The sequence below is a fragment of the Sitophilus oryzae genome, unplaced genomic scaffold (assembly GCF_002938485.1).
Source record: "Sitophilus oryzae breed Bouriz unplaced genomic scaffold, Soryzae_2.0 scaffold_179_pilon_pilon, whole genome shotgun sequence".
NCBI lineage: Eukaryota > Metazoa > Arthropoda > Insecta > Coleoptera > Curculionidae > Sitophilus > Sitophilus oryzae.
In genome coordinates, this window is record NW_022146501.1 from 7,362,464 (window position 1) to 7,377,010 (window position 14,547).

A 14,547-nucleotide genomic window follows, 5' to 3' on the forward strand; every position below is an offset into this window, starting at 1 on the left:
TCCAGATGTCACAGAATCGTCCTCCAAAACCCTAAAAGTCCGTTTCCACTCAACTTAGATTTGAGGTTAGAATATATTATGATGAGAATCAGAAGTTTTGTGAGTTTTTTTGACTAATTGATGGAGGATATCTCAATCCTCAATTGTACAAGATTAAACGAGCATTAGAAGTTGCCTTGACCCTGTTAAAGAGTTGATAATAATTAAGAGGATTCTGTATTCTGTCACTTTTCTGTCTAACTTTTTTCTGACGTTAATAATTCAAGTGCTGCCATCTAATAGTAGTTCGCTGTAGTTAAATTGGGAATATAGTCTATAAGTAATTAGAAAGTTTGTGTGTTTTTGATGTAATAGAGTTTTTAAAGTTCTTTACTAAAAATATATTTTTTTAATGTACAAATTTGAGTGGTTTAAGTGAAATCAACTGCTATGTATACGGGGATGGTCCGAATTGTATTCGGGAAACTTCGGCAGTATATTCTGCCGGTAAAAATAGGTAAAAAAGTTCGTATAAATGTATGTCCTAAAATGCTTCGTTTAGAATTTTCATTTTTATGACGATTTTTTCAAATAATTTCTGAACTAATGTCAATATTTGGAAGAAAATGGGTGTTTTTTACATGAAAAATTTGATTTCGATGTCAATATGACTCCTTGCAGGGGGTGCCACCCAGTAAACTAATAGGATTGCTCATCCTCATAAAGCTTGTTTCATATAGACGCGAATCGCGAATTGCGAAAAGCGATTCGCCAAAAAATATTCGCAAAATTTGGACCTATTTCATACAGTCGCGAATTTTTAGGGACATTTCATTTTTGCTCCACTGAAAGTTACTAAAAAAAATCATAACCTGAGATAACTTAATTTGTTTTTATTCGTGTTTACGATCTTTATTTTATATTTTATAGCATACAATATGAGTTTAAATTTGTTTAATGATTATGAATATTGATTACGATTGTGGGATTGGAACAGAAGGTGCAAAATTGCCATTTACTTATTGTTAAAACGTAGAAAGAACGGGTTTATAGGTCATTTGGGACATGTGAAATATTTAAATTTCGTAAGCAACAAGGTGCTTATCGCAATTTAATTCAAGAAATGAGGAAAAAAGATGAGAAAAAATTTAGGAATTTTCACAGATTGAGTCTACTGACTATGATGTGTTTATGTTTTTCACAGATTGTCTGTATAGGAGTTTGATAACTTGGTTGAAAAATTGTCACCATATTATATCAAAAACATATACACGAGAACCCATTTCACCTGGAGAAATGCTTTCAGTTACTTTGTACTTTGGTACTTTGTGGCAGCGTCGTCAAAATAATCGATAACCGGATCACAACACCATTCTGCGCAAACGCGAACCTTCAAATCGCGCGAATATTCGCAAAAAGTTGAAAACACTTTAACTTTCCCGCCCCCCAAATTTTAAATCTTGCGAATCGCCAAAATCTTAAAATTTCTGACAGCGCTGCATGATCATTAAAATTGGACCAATGAGAGCAGTTTCGCAAAATCGCAATTCGCGATTCGCGTCTATATGAAACAAGCTTAAGACGTACGTTCGCCTCTTCCCGCGCTTCAGCTGACAGTTGTGACGTCATTGTAATCCTTGTCATGATTGTGTGTATTATTAGTTGCCTATGGTAAACTTATAAAAATAACAGCTGAGAAATTTTGAGTTAATTATTTTGTCAATTTTAAATGTGAAAAAGGTGTTTTTAAAGTTTTTAGAGCTATAGAGTGTATAAATACGTTCATTTTGTGTTGTGGATTGTGACAAAGTGCTTACTAAGTGCCTACGATATTATTTATTAATTATTTTAAAGCAAAATATGGAAGTACTCTAAAAAGAATGACTGCAAAAGGTGATGCTGGGAACTGCTGTTCTTAAAAATGCATTATCCGAGTATTTAATACGATTTATACAGTTAATTTTCTATACTGCATACATATAAGGTGTTTAAATAAATAAACTAAATAATGAAAGTTTTGCACCGGGCAACCAATAATGCACGTGTGTGTATTATTGGTTGCCGGATAAGGACTAATAACCATGACAAGGGCTACAATGACGTCACAAAGCGAGGAGTTTTCGCATGCACATGGCAGACACTTTTGGCTGAATGAGCAGTCCTATTAGGTTAACTGTTCTTGGGTGCCACCTACATGTTTTTTACTGATTTGAAGAGTAACAACTTTTTTTCGTACCTGTGTAAAACTACTGAGTGAAGAAATATAAATTTCCGTCAAATTTTACGTAAAAAAAATAACCGTTCTCAAAGATATTTCGAATGTAATCAGTACATGTTATTATTGGCAAAAAATAAATAGGGTTGTTCACCACATACGACACGGAGTATTGTAGCTAAACGATTAGATTTTTACAAATTGTAAGTTTTGGGTTCGTTGAAGGACTATTAGAGCTGCAATTTAAAAATATTTTTACAAGATACAGAGTGTCCCAATTAAACAAAACGACACGGAGTATTGTAGCTAAACGATTAGATTTTTACAAATTGTAAGTTTTGGGTTCGTTGAAGGACTATTAGAGCTGCAATTTAAAAATATTTTTACAAGATACAGAGTGTCCCAATTAAACAAAAAATATCAAAGTTATATTTTTTTAAATGGAATACCCTGTATAGTATTACATTTTTAGTTTCTACTTTTAAAATAAAGGTAAATTTGATTAAGGTTTATTATACTTAAACCTTACCGTTTTTGAAATATTTTAAATTTTGTGAAACTGCCATAAAAATTTTAAGGCTTCATTTCTCCAAGGGTACCAAAGTTTTTAATACTAAATATTTACTGAAGTTTATTTATTGATCAGTTATTGTGTTGCAATAATAAAAATAATACTACCTTATACAGAGTGTCTAAAAATTTATTTTAAATAATTATTAGCTTCAAACGGCAATAACTTGTTTAATTTAAATGGAACACCCTGTATATTTTACGAGAATCAGATGCACAATTTAATTGTCTATTAAATTATATTATACCATTTTTTACCTATCTCTTTAAGTTTCCGTAGAAAATGCATTTTCTGTAATTTAGAACTTATTTATCAATATACCCATGGAATATTGACATTTTAGATCATTTTTAAAGATGTACCAAATTTTTAAAGAGTACAGGTACTAATATTGTGGATATAATTCGTTTATTTCATTAAAAAATAAAAAAACTGTTTAAATATTTGTTAAAGAGGACCAATAAATATGATTCCAGCATTCAAATTACATTAACTGACTGCGTTGATTAATAATAATTGCTCCAAATACTAAAAAACTCAATTTTGTATGGGTATTAGACAGTGTGATAAAAAGTAACACCTTAAAAATGATATTTCATTTTTTAATAAATGCTTATTTATAACAACAGAGACTTTAATTTTGATAACTTATTATTATATTGATTTCTGACTCAAATCCACATTTATTTAGAATAATTTATTAACGAATACAATTAAGTATGTAATTAATTAGTATATGGGCGGAAATAATGGTGTTATATTTAATTAATGGTATACTCTTTTATAAAGATTTAAATAGTTTTTTGTTGCATACAACATTATCGTTTTTAGCAAAACGATAATATTACTAGAATGTTATAATATTACTACAATATATGATGTCAATATTCCATGGGTGTCAATAATTAAATGTCAATATTCCATAGGTATATTGATAAATGAGGTCTAAATTATAAGAAAATGCATTTTCTACGAAAACTTGAAGGGATAGGTAAAAATGGTATAATACAATTTGATAGACAATTAAATTGTGCATCTGGTTCTCCTAAAATATACAGGGCGTTCAATTTAAAATAAAGAAGTTATTGGCGTTTAAAGCTAGAAATTATTTAAAATAAAGTTTTAGACACTCTGTATAAGGTAGTATTATTTTTATTATCGCAACACAATAACTGATCAATAAGTAAACTTCAGTAAATATTTAGTATTAAAAACTTTGATACACTTGGAGAAATGAGGACTTAAAATTTTTACTGCAATTTCACAAAATTGAAAATATTTCAAAAACGGTAAGGTTTAAGTATAATAAACCTTAATCAAATCTACCTTTATTTTAATCGTAGAAACTAAAAATGTAATAATATACAGGGTGTTCCATTTAAAAAAATACAACTTTGATATTTTTTACTTATTTGGGACACTCTGTATCTTGTAAAATTATTTTTAAATTGTACCTCTAATAGTCCTTCATCGAACCCAAAACTTGAAATTTGTAAAAATATAATCGTTTAGCTACAATACTCCGTGTCGTATGTGGTGAACAACCCTGAATATGTAGACAAGAAAACTCAAACTGTTAAAAAATATGTAGATGGCGCCCATTAGGAGTCATATTGACATCGAAATAAAATTTATCATGTCAAAAAACTCACAGATACCAATTTTCATCCAAATATTGACGTTAGTTCAGAAAATGAAATAAAAATAAAACTTATACACCCTGTATCTCTGAAACGAAGCATTTTAGAACATAAATCTATACGAACTTTTTTACTTATTTTTATCTGCAGAATATGCTGCCGAAGATTCCCGAATACAATTCGGACCACCCTGTATACTAGTTTTACAAACCAAATTAATAATGTAAAGAAATTAGAGTTAAATCATATTACTAGTAGGTAGGTACAATAATTATTTTTATCTAACTGTAAAGATCAAAAGCTGATTAGCTATTATATTGCCATTTATTTTCATTTCATTTGATGTTTCAATAACACAGAATCCAACGAAACTAAACGATTCCTTTAAATAAACAAATATCACATAATGAAATAATTTTTTTTGTAAGTTTTCTCTTATTTCTAAATATAAAGATCAATAGCCGAACTATAATTGTATACTCCAATATTTAGTGCTATAGACACTACAAAATTGATGAATGACCACAACATGTCAGTTCAAACGTTCAGGATTCTTATCTTTGTATGTATTTTTTTCCTTGGATGTAGTAATTCATCTCAATCACCCATTTTAACGATTGTTGCAACAATAATTAAAAAACACTAGATTTACCAATTTTATAAACAAAAAACGCAATCTTTCTACTATTCAAAGACATTGTCAATTTTGTTTAAAAAAGTTTATTTTTAAAACATTCCAAACAGTCCAAAAAATCGAACTTATTTCGGATTTATTAAACAAAGTTGACATTCGTCTAAAATGTTGCTCAAAAGAAATAGCTTAACTATTATTTCTACCTTATATATTATAAAACAATAAATGTTATTATGTGTAATACAGTGAGTCTAAAAAAATTGACTGCATATGAAAAAAAATATATTTAGATTTGTCAGAAAAGTATGTGACCAATTTTTTTTGAACGCGCTGTATAAAGAACTTCTAGACCTTTGTTGAATATTAAGCATATCACTGTTAATCCAAACCTATCAAATCGTAATCTGTACAGGGTGTTCTAGTCCAGTGATATTAGTAGAGAAGATATTTATTAGGTGTTTATAAATTTGTATTGAAAACAGTATTTTTTAAAGATGCTGGACTGGGCACCTTAAAGAAATATTTCTTCAAATTGGGAACAATTTATCAATTTTTCAAGCTTCCTTTTCTTGTTACTTCAAAAATTTAATATCTAATTATGTGTCTCTGTATTATAAATATGTTAATTTCTAAATGCGTGACTTCATTTTTTAATTTTGCAATTGAGAAACATCTTCAAAAAGAAAAAAATCACTTTTTCAATTTTTTAGTAGACTATAATATCAAAAATCAATATATTTTTTTTTAATTATAAATAATCTATATTACTAGGTTTTCATTCATAGTACACATTTTAACTCTATGTATTTTTAATATACAAGTATTTCAAATTTACTTACACGGTGGACCAAATTGGACGTTTCTATCCATTAACTTCTACGTAAAAAGGTGCTTTTGAAATGTTTTCACAAAAATACAAAATTTTCCATACCAAAAAAGTTTACAGCGATTTGTTAAAACGTACATTTTTGAAAAACACCAAAACAGTAATAGATATCGATATGCGGTTTTTACCATCATGTTTTTGATAAAAATTGAGCTCAAAAGTCCACACCAATTTGGCACACCCTGTAAACTGCAGACATTTTGTAAATTTTCTATACAGAGTGAATCTTACATAAAGTGCAAATATTTTTAGGGGTGGTATATCTCGACCCGAGAAACACGTCAATGAGGTTATTTTCGTGAAAAAAATGGAACATTTCTTAATTTATAGTAGTCATTTTAATTCACTCTTTGGGACATTTGGGACACTCTCTAATGCAAAAAAGAAAAATGAAATCAACCAATACGAAATAAAACTACTAATTACTTTAAACAGACTTATAGGCGTAACACTATAATAGATATAAAATACCCAGTGTTGTAGAAAAACAATAAAATATTGCTGGAATGACTTTAAAAATATTAAACGGCAATAATACCTTAAAAATTGTAACATAGCTGTCGCTTAATAGCTAAGTATAAATAGCTAAAAAAGACCTTTCCCAAATACTCAATATTAAATGTAGAATCTAATTGTGATGTAAATATTGGTGTTTTACAAAAAAATACTATTTTGTAATAACAATTATCATACAGAGTGAGTGTCTTTTACGAAGGCGTAGAGCTGCCATCGCAACAGAAAAATATTTTTAGCAAAATTTACATTATTTCTGTAAATTTACGCTTTTTTGTAAATTTACACTTTTTTTGAAAGTTTGCACTTTTTTTTGTAAATTTACACTTTTCTGTAAATTTACACTTTTTCTGTAAATATACATTTTTCTGTAAATTTACACTTTTTTGTAAATTTACACATTTTCTGTGAATTTACACATTTTCTGTAAATTTACACTTTTCTGTAAATTTACAGTTTTCTGTAAATTTAAACTTTTTCTGTAAATTTGCATTTTTTGTAAATTTATACTTTCTGTAAATTTACACTTTTTCTGTAAATTTTCACTTTTTTTATTTTTTTTTTGGAAATTTGCAATTTTTCTGTAAATTTACAATTTTTCTGTAAATTTTTACTTTTTCTGTAAATTTGCATTTTTCTGTAAATTTGCACTTTTTTGTAAATTTACACATTTTCTGTGAATTTACACTTTTTCTGTATTTACAGTTTTTCTGTAAATTTATACTTTTTCTGTAAATTTGCATTTTTTGTAAATTTACACTTTCTGTAAATATACACTTTTTTTAATTTTTTTTGTAAATTTGCAATTTTTCTGTAAATTTACAATTTTTCTGTAAATTTACATTTTTCTGGAAATTTACACTTTTTTGTAAATTTACACATTTTCTGTGAATTTACACTTTTTCTGTAAATTTACACTTTTCTGTAAATTTACAGTTTTCTGTAAATTTAAACTTTTTCTGTAAATTTGCATTTTTTGTAAATTTACACTTTCTGTAAATTTACACTTTTTTTATTTTTTTTTTGTAAATTTGCAATTTTTCTGTAAATTTTTACTTTTTCTGTAAATTTGCATTTTTCTGTAAATTTACACTTTTTTGTAAATTTACACATTTTCTGTGAATTTACACTTTTTCTGTAAATTTACACTTTTCTGTAAATTTACAGTTTTTCTGTAAATTTATACTTTTTCTATAAATTTGCATTTTTTGTAAATTTACACTTTCTGTAAATATATACTTTTTTTAATTTTTTTTGTAAATTTGCAATTTTTCTGTCAATTTCTGCCTTAGTGGTGCAACAGTAGTGCGTTATTCTACGAGTAGTTCCCATCGAACCCCATTCTACGCCAATTTATTCACAAGTCATAAAATAATAAGCAATTATCATCAGCTGTAAAATTACAGTGAATGTGTAAATTTACAGAAAATGTGTAAATTTACAGAAAAAGTGTAAATTAAGAATTTATAGAAAAAGTGTAAGTTTACAGAAAAAGTGTAAATTTACAATATATGTAACTTTACAGAAATATGTAAATTTACAGAAAGAATGTAAATTTACAGAAAAAGTGTAAATTTACAAAAAAAGGGTAAATTTGCAGAAAAAATATAAATTTAAGAAAAAAATTAAAATTTTGTTAAAAATATTTTTAATGTTGGTTGCTCTACGCTCTCGTAGTTTTTTCAAGTATTTTAGGATATTTTTTCACTCCTCAAAAGTCTCACCCTGTATAATAAAAATATTTGAGAAATTTTGTGACATAATAAAACAAACGATTTGTAAAACACCAAAAAATGTGGTTATTCAAAAAAGACAATAATATTTTTAGAGAAAAATAAAAATAATGAAAATACTCCCGAATTATATAAGCGGTGTGTGTGTATAGGCAAATAAGTAGCTTGGTATACAAGGTGTTTCATACGAAGTATCGCATTTTGAAACTTCCCTTTGTTTTTCTTATGTAGTCTGTATATTATGAAGCACTCTGTATATATATTATGTCTCATAGGAAATAAGTAAATAATATAATAGAAAATAATAAAATAAAGATAATAAAATATTTGTACTGTGTATAAATAAGATTTTATTTATACTTAAAAATAAATTAATTTATAGGAATAGTGTTAGAAAATAAATGTTAAAAACATAAATTTGTTGGATATACTCGTAATGTTATGTATAAATAATAATAATACTAATAATAAAAAGGAATGGTTATAGAGAGGTAAGAAAAATTGTCAATAATTTAGTAATAGAGAATGGTGAAAAAAGTTTTGTCAAAGTGGTACATTTTTGAGCCCAATGTAACATTTTTACAATCGTTTTTAGATAGAAATAAATGAGTTTTTGTGTATTTTTGAGTTTTATTGCCAACATTATTTAATATGAAGCTATTAAAAATGCTCTTTATTACTTTCAAAACATATTTTTATAAACAGTGTTCAGTAAAGTTGAAGAATGCATCAAGCCCAGGGGTGGATGGGCCATATGGGAAAACGGGAAAATTCCCGGTGGGTCGGTAGAAAGATAGGCCGGTGGGCCGGTCCCGATCAGAGCTTAAAAAAGATTGGATTAGCAAAAATTAAATGGTCAATCTTCTAACTAAAGTGACGTAAGATCCTTAGTGACTCCATAACTAACTAATCAATGGCATCAGTATAATCGTCAGTTGCTTTTAAACATAAACACCAATTTGTAAAATAACTATTGTAAAATGTCTTTTTCTGGGACACTTATAATTTTAATACTCATCTGTTGTTTGTTCGGTTTGAAAATTTTTATTATACAAGGTGAGTCTATAAGTACAAATATTTTCAGGGCTGGTAGATCTCAATAAAATAATTTTAATAAAACAATCGAGTTATTAAAGTTTGAAAATTAAAAAAAAATATTTTTAAAAAAATTTGAGCTACTTCAATTCTTCGGTATTTGCATCTCTTTTAGTGCCGTAATATCAGATATTAAGAAACTATACCGTGGGAAAATTTGCGGTGAACAAGAAGTTCTAAAAAGTTTTCTAAAATATACAGGAAAATTTAAAAGAAAATGCTTGATTTTTAACATCTTTTTTGCAAAAAAAGCTCATAGACGTGTCGAAATATACCACCCCTGAAAATATTTGTACTTATTTGAGACTCACCCTGTTTAGTTTTACCCACTATTCTTTTATTAATAACTAATAAATATGACTGACTGGCAGCAAAAAAGGACGAATAGCATTAGCTAAATTGAAATAGTCTCGATCTAAATGTATACTAAGAATACGATAGCGTAAATTGACAACTGGGGGCCTGGGTGCAATATTTTTCGAGCTCCCATTTGTAAAAAGGTAGACGAATTTGACGGGAACTCTGCGGTTGATGGAGAAAACATATATATGCTTGGCTTGAATTGGGGACGGACTAAAAGCCCAGTCTAAATTGTTGTTTAAAATGTTGCTAAAATGAATTTGCTAAAAATTACTGAGACAGCAGAGTTAAATAGAGAAGAGTTAAGAGAAAGTTAAATAAGGTTTAAACTAGATTAGATAATAAAATATTAATATGTCTCGAAAATCCAAATATTCTTATTAGGGACTGTAACATAGCAATACATCAGAACACATTTATATCCACTGCCTAGGTATTGCCTAGGTTTTTTTCGTTTAAGTCATGGCATTATCATACAAGAATCCAAATGTAAAAAAGTATAGAGGAAAAGTTTCGTGATAAGAACTATATAGTAACCTAAAAAATACTGCAGTTTTAATGGCGATCGCGGTTCATTCAGTTAAAACATGTGTACACGAGGAGGCTGCTGCTGTAGCAGAGCAAAGAGAGAATTTCTTTCTGTGTCAGCTGAACTGAATGAATCAGGAAGTCTTACAGTTTCTCAAAATCGTGACTCAAAATCGTAGCCAGTTCAAGATCAAATTACCGTTATCGATAATGGAAATGAAACAGTAGAACCCTGTAAAACTGAACCATTTTGTAGTTCAAAATACAGATGTCCAATCCAATATTGGTCTTTACGAAATTTTTGATCAAGACAATTTATTCTTTTTTAAACGGGAGGCAAAACAGCTTTTTCGCACGAGCAAAAAACACCCCTAGTTATATATTAATAAATAAAAAAATATGTTTCTTCGTTATGGTCATTTTGTTTTTGTGGATTAGGGCCGGTTACCTGTTTTTCCCGGGCCGGTTTCTACTTCCCCATTCACCCCTGATCAAGCCTATAGACCTGGTGCATTCTCCGCCGGTGCTGCCGCTGCCACCATCGGAGAATATCGTAAACAACTGGTATATACAAATACACGGGTTTAAATAGCGAGTATACTAAAAATGGATTATATAATTATTCTAAAAGTGTTAGGAAGTATAATTTGTGAAAATTCTAAAAATAAAAGTAAAAAAGTAAATATTTTGATACCTTCAGAAGGTCTAACTTGTATTTTAATTTATTATTCCATCTAAAAAAAAATTTTTAGATGAGTTCAACTACGTTAGCGAGCATAGTTTTACGCACTGGTTTTGCTAGTGGGGTCATAATTGGGGTTATTTCGACTAACCAAATTTTTTAAGGTACATGAATTATAATTTTAGATGTTCATGAAACATTTAATAACTAGTTGATTAAATAAATATACCATTAATCTTGTATATTATATTTTATCCTCTCATAGTATATTCCTATTTAATTTTTTGATTATGGTAATGAGTACTTTGTTTGCTTACTTGTTTTGTCGAACTGCTTGAAACCATTTTCGCTTTTGATCAAATCGGTGTGAGAAACCGTGAAGCTATAAAATATTGTTTCGGGAGAGTTGAATATCCAATATCCGGGAAAGTTGAGTTATTGAATGTTATTGCACCCAACAAGGCCCTAATTATGCTCTCCTTTACGCGTTAACATTTTATCGGCAATTTTATTAACATTTGAAATTGCCACAAAAAACACGACGCCTAGTTCGGGTTCTTTTTCATTTATTTTTTTACTACCCGAGACAGCGTTACATCACACAAACCTTTGTCACAAAAATTTTTAATAGTTTCAACAACTGCACTAGTAAAAAATCAAATACTTAAATATTATGCCTAAGCCACGAGTTTAATATTATTTCAACGTGATCGATATAAACGGTAACGGGACTGCGTGAAATACTTTATATCAGGTACTTCTAATTTCTGCCGTTGGAGCGCTGCGGTCGAAATTTTTAAAACGAACTGAAATGCACCTAGAAAGGTACTGAAAAATCTCTTGGATTTTTATGTACTAAAGTGAAAGGTTTGTGTCTAAATAAAGAAAGAATTTTTATAAGAAAATCTTTATTAAACTCGAAAACTTATACCTAAGGATTATTACATAAGAACAACACAAATAGTTGATATAATTAATTGATAAAAGTGTTTTACACATAATAAAACATAAGAACAAGATAAACAGTTAATACAATAATTGATAAATTTTTTAAACATAGTTAATAATATTTTAATATCTTTAATATAAGAGATACTATTAATTGATTTAAATTAACACTTCATAAACACTATAAGTTGACAAAGACAATAGAAAAACGACACAATATTTGGTGCAATTGATAAAATTGTTTAAAACATAATATGATATTTTAGTACAAGCAAAATATCATAGATGCAATAATTAATGGATTACTTAATTAAATTATACATAAACAATATTAACTATTAAAAATAGAAGAACAATATAAATAGTTAATTTAATTAATAATTTTGTTTAATTTAATTATTATACCTTTATCAAAAGATATAAATAACATTTTTAATTGATCATTGAATTTAGATATTCATAAATAGTAATTTATAAACGATTTGTACATAATATATAATTAATAATATCGTTTTCTCTAACAAGATATACAGGGTGGTCTCAATTGTAATCAGGAAACAACATAATTCATAACATAATAATTTGCCGGAAAAAAATAAGTAAATAAGTTTGTATAAATTTATATCCTAAAATGGCTTCGTTTCTGAGATACAGGGTGTAGAAGTTTCATTGTTATTTAGGTTTATTACCAAACTTCTATACCCCGAAACGAAGCCATTTTAAGACATAAATTTATCCAAACTTTTTTACTTATTTTTATCTGTAGAATATATTCCTGAAGTTTTCAAGTTTGATTACAATTAGGATCACTCTGTATAGAGAATTCGTTATACAAACTATACAGAATAATAACAAAAAATAAATAATAATTATGCTTAATACTGAACTGTACTGCATATAATTAAATCTAAGTATTAAATAAAGAGATCATAGAATCTTAAATCTACATATTTAACCTTATAATTTATTATTGGTAGAATGTTTTGTGATTAAAACGTAGGTTAATAACTATTATAACATAATAATTAAAAATACAAAATAAAAATGTGAGAAAAACAGCATCTTAATTGGAATTCAAATAAAGAAATGATATAATTTTTAAAACAAAAGTATAATTTTGGTGTGTGTGTATGTTATTAACTAATTATTAATTAATAATTAATGTATTTGATTGAGTAATGATGATAAAATGTAATCGAGGATTAAAAAACAACTGTTTTTTTTTAAGCTTGAATTTCACGCATCCGTTATCCGACGATACGATGATACGATATCAATTTTATTGGTTGAATTTAAACACTTCGATTGGTTAGAAATTTACGTAGTTTTTAAATTTATTGCATTCTCATGCCTCCGTTCATCGGATATACGATTTTCTTGTGATTGGTGTCATTTTAAATTTTCATTTCCATAACGATTTCGCTGTTTTACTTATAATCTAAGAGCTGACATCGTTTTCGAGAGGACATTTTAAGGAAACTCGTTCTTTAATATATATTTTGCTATGCTCACCTGAACAGGGTGCGGACCGTCTGACTACCGGTATACGTTGCGTTCACAACTGCGCATCATATCTGTAGTCAACATCCGTTCACTACTGCGCATCACAAATTCGCCCTGTATTTCAGGAACTAAGGAGGCTAGGACAAACATATGTGCAGCATATTTAATTCCATAAAAAAGTAGCAGAGTAATGTGAAAAACGCATCATTATATCTCTACTCATAAACGAGAAATCCCATAAACCACACGAAAACGGGATACCCCGTACAGATGTGATGCGCAGTAGTGAACCGCAGTAGTCTACCGGCAGCCAGACGGTCCGCACTTTGGTCAAGGGAGATAACAAAAGATATATTAAAGAACCAACTTTCTTAAAATTCTCGTTTTCCCGACGTTGCTAGCTCTTGTACTATTATATTTTTATTAAGGTTAGATTAAATTTGTCAAAAAAGTGTCAAAACGTCCGTTATCGTACGATCTTTCTCCGTTTACGGGTTGGAGTAAAAAATTACGGATGAAAAGTGGCACGAAAACGCTATGACGAATCCTCGAGTCGTCGGACCATCGTATCCACGGATAACGGACGCATGAAAATCAAACTTAGTTGTTATATAAAATAGTTGTTAAAAAAAATTATTTAAATTAATATTGCAAAAAATAATATCAAGTTTTATCAGTTAACAAACTGTTGAAGATGCATTTATTCAAGTGAATTGTCAATAAATAAAATCATTATTAAGAAAGACTTGCTATAGTCAAAACGGTTTACCTGTAACGGAAGAGCATATAAAAATATAAACTATACAAGAATAAAATGGACCTGTATAAGTTTCTTTAGATAGTATGTAAAAATTAATAAAAACATATTAGAATATTTTTTGCAACATTTTACAACTACGTCATGTAAGTAAGTATTGCTAATTGATTTCATTGCATTTTATAATTGATAATATATTATTTTGATTTGATAGTTAATAATACGATAAATAAAGAACAAGAATCTCTTGCTATTAGATCCTATAATAATAAATTATTTAATTAAATTTAACATTAATAAAAGATATTGCAATATTTCAGACGAAATATAACATAAATTTGATGAAAAATATTGCATTCTTTTTAATAAATTTGATTTTATATTATAAAATTAAATAAACATAAACATAACAAAACATAATATTTCTAATATTGCAAACATATTGCGAATTGATGTATCGATCCTGCTTATGGAATTGATAAATAAAAAAAAAGTTGCAAAAA